The sequence below is a fragment of the Microtus pennsylvanicus genome, chromosome 12 (genome assembly GCF_037038515.1).
Source record: "Microtus pennsylvanicus isolate mMicPen1 chromosome 12, mMicPen1.hap1, whole genome shotgun sequence".
Taxonomy (NCBI): domain Eukaryota; kingdom Metazoa; phylum Chordata; class Mammalia; order Rodentia; family Cricetidae; genus Microtus; species Microtus pennsylvanicus.
In genome coordinates this window covers 46,325,050-46,331,215 of record NC_134590.1, presented here as the reverse complement: position 1 = coordinate 46,331,215, position 6,166 = coordinate 46,325,050, and the positions used below count along the sequence as shown (strand labels likewise).

The following is a 6,166-nucleotide window of genomic DNA, read 5'->3' as shown; positions in this document are numbered from 1 at the left end:
CCACTCCCTAGCAACTTATGGGGGCCAATTACCTTCAGACTCCCACCATAACCTGTGAAGATCCGAAACCCTCAGTATGGGGCCACGGATCTTGTGACCTTTCTCTCAGCTCTAGCCACTTCTGTTCTTGGAGTGTTTTTCTAATTTAATAAACCATTTCTGCTTCTGCTACCATCTGTGCTAGTTAGTTGTTTTTGTTTGCTTGTTTAATTTTTTATTTGTTTGTTTATTTTTATCTTTTGCTTTTTTTTTGTTTAGTTTTGTTTTGGTAGCTTGACACAAGCTAGAGTCATCTGGGAAGAAAGAACCTCAATTGAGAAAATGTCCCCATCAAAAAGTATGTGGGGACATTTCCTTGGTTAATGATTGATGTGGGAGGGCTCATGTGGTGCTGTTCTTGGACTGGTTGTCCTGGATTATATAAAATAGTGAGTGGAGTAAGCCCTAAAGCAAGCCAATAAACACCGTTCCTCAACGGCCTATTTCAGTTTCCTCCTTGAAGTTCCTGCCCTGACTTCCCTTTGATGATGGACTGTGATCTGAGTGAATAAGCCAACCAACCTTTTTCCTCTCCAACTGGTTGTGGTCTTTATAACACAGGAATAGAAAATAAACTAATAAAATGTCTCTATGGGATTTCTTTTCTAGGTTGCATGAACTTGGACATGATGGGGGGGGGGGTGCTACCAGACCTTGATATCTCCCTTAACTCTTAGAATCCTCACTGACGCTGCAAGTGGATGGGCCAGGAGAAAGAAGAGGACGAAGAAAGGAGGTGATAAATGAGAAACCGAGGAAAGAAGGAAGATTGAGAAGACATGGAGAGAGGAAGGGAGGAAGAAAGCATTAGGGAAGGGCGAAGGCAGTTCAGCAAGCAGAGAGCACAGATCCTGCACGCCTCTTCTCAGAAGAAGGCTCTTGGTAGCTTTCCAGGCCTTTATTTATCTCCCCCAGCCTTGCACGGAAGCTGTGTGACCCACCACTTCAATATTTCAGTCTGCTCCCTGAGTATCAGGAAGGGTTAAGACCCACACACCAGGGCAGAATAGAGCTTGTTTACTGCAAGATTCATGTCTGGTCCTGCAAGGTATTTCCTCAGTCGCCCCACAACCCTGATGAAAGGGAATACGGATGCTGCACCAAGGGCAAGGTCACGGTGATGCATGCAAATTGGCGTTGTGGGGGCGGATTGCATCGGGAAGGCAGCTTCTCTACCCCCACGCACGTCTGGATCACGCCTGCCCAGGTAACAATCAGACAAGATCGTTTTCTGCCCTTTCTCCCTAGGCCAGCTCTCCAGAGCCTCTTTTCCAGGCGAGGGTCCCACGGGGGTGTTTTCCACGCCACAACGCATTTCAGTCAACTGCTGCCTCTCCAGGGGCTCCTGCATTTCAGGCCACAGATCTCGGTGTGGGATGCAGGGTTGTCATCGGAGTTACAATGTTTACTAGTCGCTCAGGCGGCCCTGCTCCTACAGTCATCTATTAAACCCCTCTCGTCTGGGGCTGCCACACACCACCGCCACCGGAACAAGACAGACAAGCTCACTGCCCTCTTGGAGCTTATGTTTTGGTTGGAAAGAAAGACGTAAAACTAAACACGCAAACACACACCCCATGATGATTTTGCCAGAAGTGGTTACTCGGGACAGGTGGTGGAGAAAGAGCCTTCGGTGCCAAGAGGCCGAGACGGCAAGTTAGCGCAACGGACATGCAGATGCGGGGGGTTTGAATGTCCCCTGAGGTAGAGCGGGGTGCTGATAATGGGGATGAAATTGATCTACTTCCCTCTCGTTTCCTTCCCCTCAGATGAGAAAGGACGTGAAGGCCTCCATCTGATGCTGGTGTGCTTTTTCTAGGCTCCCCAGCCTGCAGAATTGTGAGCCAAAAAAACGTCTGATTTATAAATTACCCAGCCTGTGGTATTTTGTTATAGCATCAGAAAATGGCTTCCGATAGAAAAATTGATAGGCAGACATGCAGATGTTGATGTGAAAGCGTAGAACTGGCTTTGGAGCTTAGGCGGCAGCAGAAGTGAAGGAATTTGAAGGAGCAGACTGGAAAGATCCTGACTGCTATGAGAGAGTGTTTAGGGTGACACCGGTGAGGTCTCAGGAGACAGCTATAGGGCAAGTATGTGTGTTCCCCCTGTTTGGTCAAAAGTGAGATCCCAGCTCTCTGACAACCCTATATCCAAGGAGCCTGGTATGATTGGAAGTGTCACCCCAGCCCCTGGCCTGGGATTTGCCTTATTAGGGACTCCACCTCCGGAAAAGCCCACCAAGCGCTGACTCCTCCCCAGGGAGGGTCAGGACCACTCCCACAGGCTATTTAGGCTGTCACCCAGAAAAGGAACGGGTGGTCTTCTGGTTTTGCTTGGGCCTCCCCCCCCCCAATACCCCAGCTCCATGCTCTCCCGGCCACTCGAGAGCGCTGCAGTAAACGTGGCATCTTTTATTCGGTCTAATTTGGTCTGATCAGAATTATTTGCATTGGTGGAGAGGCTTGTTTTAAGATTATTCCTAACACACACACCCCTGACCCATGCTTGCCCTGCTGCCTAAGGGGCTGGGGCCAGAATGTTGGCAGAAATCTGAAGAGCCGAGGCCATTCTGATGCGATCTCACTTTGGGGGAGGGGGACAGGGAATTAAATTAAGGAAAGGCCATCTCCATCATGGGTTTGTGACCATGCCCTAGGGGTCCGTGAAAGGTGGGACTGGAGAGTTAGTACTGTGCTAAGTGACATGATGGGAGGAATATCCAAGCAGCAAAGAGTCTGACCAATTTCATGGCTTATTTGTGTGTGTGTGTGGGGGGGGGTCGGTCGTGTGGTACATGCACATGTGTGTACACCCTTGGGTGGCTGTGTGGAGGCTGACGTCAGATGTTTTCTTCGGTTGCTCTCTGCCTTATTTTTCAGTTTTATTTTCATTTTCTCGCGTGTATGTGTGTGGTTTATGTGTGCTTTTTACATGAGTGCTGAGGATTTGAACTCAGGCCCTCGGGCTTGGGCCGCAGGCACTCCCACCCACCCAGCCATCTCTCCAGCTTCACCTTAATCTTTGAGAGGGAGTTGCTCACTGAGCCTGGAGTTCACTGGCAGTTCACACTGACCAACAAGCCCCGCTCCCCACTTGAGATCTTCGGGGGGAGGGGGGTGTTTCCACCTGCCAGAGTTCAGATTACAGGCCTCTGTGCCTGGTTTTTCCCCGCTGGTGCTGGGGAATTCAAATTCAGGTCCTCATGCTCGCTCTGCTCACTCTGCAGCTGGGGTCTTTCTGGAATAAACGCACTACTTCCCCTCCTAAGAGCTAAGAGCTCTGTTTGTAGTAACAAGTGCCCTTCAAAGCGCGGGCCCCGTAGAGGGCGAGCATTAACTTTAGAATTCTCCTAGATCCCATGCAAATGACAAAGGCACTTTTCTGTTGCCCCAAAGGAAGAGTCCATAAGCCTTAAATTACTTTCTTTCTTTCTTTCTTTTGTTTTCCTCCAGTTCTGTCTAACCCTTCCCTTTGGAGGGAATAATCCAGTTGGATCAGCTGATGTTCATTTGTGCTGCTGGAGAAGCCCTCCGTTTGGTGTGGAGTGGCACCCTGCCCTGCCTCTCCCTCCAGTTTCCTTTTCATTCCTTCCCCGGCTGTGAATTGGTTTGAATATCATTGACATAACCGGCTTGTGTTTGCATATTCCTCCTGCTCCCGGAGCCCGCTGTCATTACAGATTCGCACACACCCTGTCCTTTGGTTCCCCCCCGAGAGGGTTCTTATGGAAATTATTGACATGCGAGCGCTAGGGCAAAGGGACAGGGAGCAGAAAGCAAGGGCTTGATAATGCACAAGCAGAAATCTGTTCGGGGTTCTCGCCTCTGAGGCAGATGCTCTTTGAGGAGAAATGCTTTGAGCATTTCCAGTTAATAATGTAAAGAAGATTAATATGCGTAGCATTTACGTTAGCGAGGCAGTTCCCAAAGGACCGTGATTTATGTTAGATCCTGTGGCCTTCCCTCAAACTGGGGGACGGGCCTCCGACCATTGTCAGTCCGCTGTCAAAGGAACAGGTAAAACCTGTCTGTAAGGGTAGATGAAAGCAACTGGGGCTTGGTCACCAGCTGGTAATTGGTGCCATTGAGACTAAAGTCCACGGTGCTGGAACTTAAGGTCAAGTGCTTTCTGCAGACACACAGTTTAACTCTACAGAGCAATACAGACCACCATTTTTGCATTCTTGGTGGCAGTTGACTGGAAGAAGGATTCAAAGGGAATTGGATATGAACTAAACCAGGAGGGGGTGCTGTGGAGATGACACAGCCAGTGAGCCATCTGCCACGCCCAAGAATGAGGATGTGAGTGTAGATCCCCAGAACCTACTTCAAAACTCCCGAGGTGGAGTGTCCTATGTCTCTAAAGCCTCTGCTGGGGAGGTGGAGAGCAGGAGAACCCCTGAAGCTCATTGGCCAGCCAGTCTAGCCAAAGCGATGCGCCCCGGGTTGAGTAAAAAACATAATAGTAAGCAAACAAACCCAGAAGTGGGGAGTGACCAGGAAAGGCATCTGATGTCAACTTCTTCTGTGTCCACAAACAGACACCAAACACACCCACACCCACACACTAAATAGGGTGTAGGGATGAAGTGATTGACTGGGTCTTTCTTTCTTTCTTTCTTTCTTTCTTTCTTTCTTTCTTTCTTTCTTTCTTTCTTTCTTGCTTTCTTTCTTTCGTCAATCTAATAAACATGTCAAACACTGTTACCCACAATGTGACAATGCACAGTAGCCTGAACACCAGTAGAATAATATTCTGAACAAACACTGACCAGACATTTCTCTCCACCGTCCCTCCCCCTTCCTCCCCACGTTTCCAGTCTCTCTTGAGCCAGAGTTCCGGCTGACAGAAAGAGCATGAAAAACCTCTTCTCCTAGCCTCTTCTTGCAGATGTGCAATGAGAACTTGAGAGCGATGAAGAACTGCTCCTGCCAATGTGGAATACCCAGTAGACACAGGCTTACCCTAACCCATTGGGAGTTCAGTGTCTTTTATGGTGATTAGTGCCACTTTACCAGAACTTCTAGCCAGGCTGCAGGACAAGAGTCAGATGAAAAGAGTTAAAGTGACCACAGCAGGTAAGGGATTAACATTCTAGTTTTGCATTGAAAATGGATTAGCTTTATATCATTCTTGGGAGAAAGGAATAACTCACATCATTTATCATTTTCCGTAGTTTAATCCTCCTGAGAAACCCATGCTCAGATAGACTGGGTATACATGACGCCATTGATTCTCTCAAGGGGTTTAGTAACCTAGCTGTGGAAATTGGACAGGCACACACACACCTCTGCAAACAATCAGGAAGAGGAAGTTTGTTTGGCCAGACTTCATCCCCAAGATGCACTCAGGGAGAGTCTCTTAGCATCCTCTCACAGAAGAAGCTGAATGTTCAAGGTCACTCACCCCTGCCCCACCCCACCAAGCCGAAATCAAAAGGCCGAGCTAAGTCTGAAGAACTCTTGCCCACCTCATTGTAAAATAAGCAGCTTGACCTAATTCCCAATTCTCTTTCAGGCTGCCAAGTGACCAGAGGGCCCAAGGCCATCCCCATTGTCAAGGACAAAGAGAAGGCTCCTGCTCTGGAGAGAGAAGGTCTTTCTCCAGCCATACTGAGGTCTTGGTCATCTTTAAATTGATATTTTAGAATGTTTCACCCTGGGTCCGTTTGTGGGAAACCAAGCCAGATGTCATGAAAAAGAATTACAGGAGAGTATCAGTAAGAAAGGAAGAGCCATCTGCAGAGAGACTGTAAGAAAGGAAGACAAATTTATGAAGAGTTTGGGAGATGTGATTGGAAGAGCAAAGGATTGTTAGTTTACAAAGAGAATTAGGTTAACTAACGACCATCTTCCTAAAGCTTAATTAAGTCTCTCAGCCCTCGAGTGAGGCAAGGAAATAATTGATTTCTGCATTGCTGTTGGGGAAAGTGAGGAGGGGAGGTAATTTGCTTTTGGCCAACAAGGGAGCCAGCATCTGTCCTGGGATTAAAAAATCTAAGATTTTTTTTTTTTAGCTCTTGGTCTTTTGTTTTACTTCTGAATCTGGAATGTTCAAGGCCCAGAAGAATTTTGGGAACCCCAGAGCAGGACTGTCAACCAAGATATTCCATGCAAATGAGACC

At 47.9% G+C, this 6,166-nt stretch overlaps 1 long non-coding RNA gene across 2 annotated transcripts; it reads left to right on the top strand.

Annotated features, from left to right (window-relative positions):
* The first annotated feature begins 408 nt into the window (after positions 1-408).
* On the top strand, positions 409-4,884 carry LOC142832654 (uncharacterized). 2 transcript variants are annotated; one of them, XR_012907252.1, is made up of 3 exons: positions 409-543; positions 649-1,246; positions 4,862-4,884. It is a non-coding gene; the product is annotated as an uncharacterized LOC142832654 (long non-coding RNA). The 2 variants fall into 2 exon arrangements; XR_012907251.1 differs by lacking the exon at positions 4,862-4,884 and adding an exon at positions 1,809-1,910.
* Positions 4,885-6,166: the final 1,282 nt, after the last annotated feature.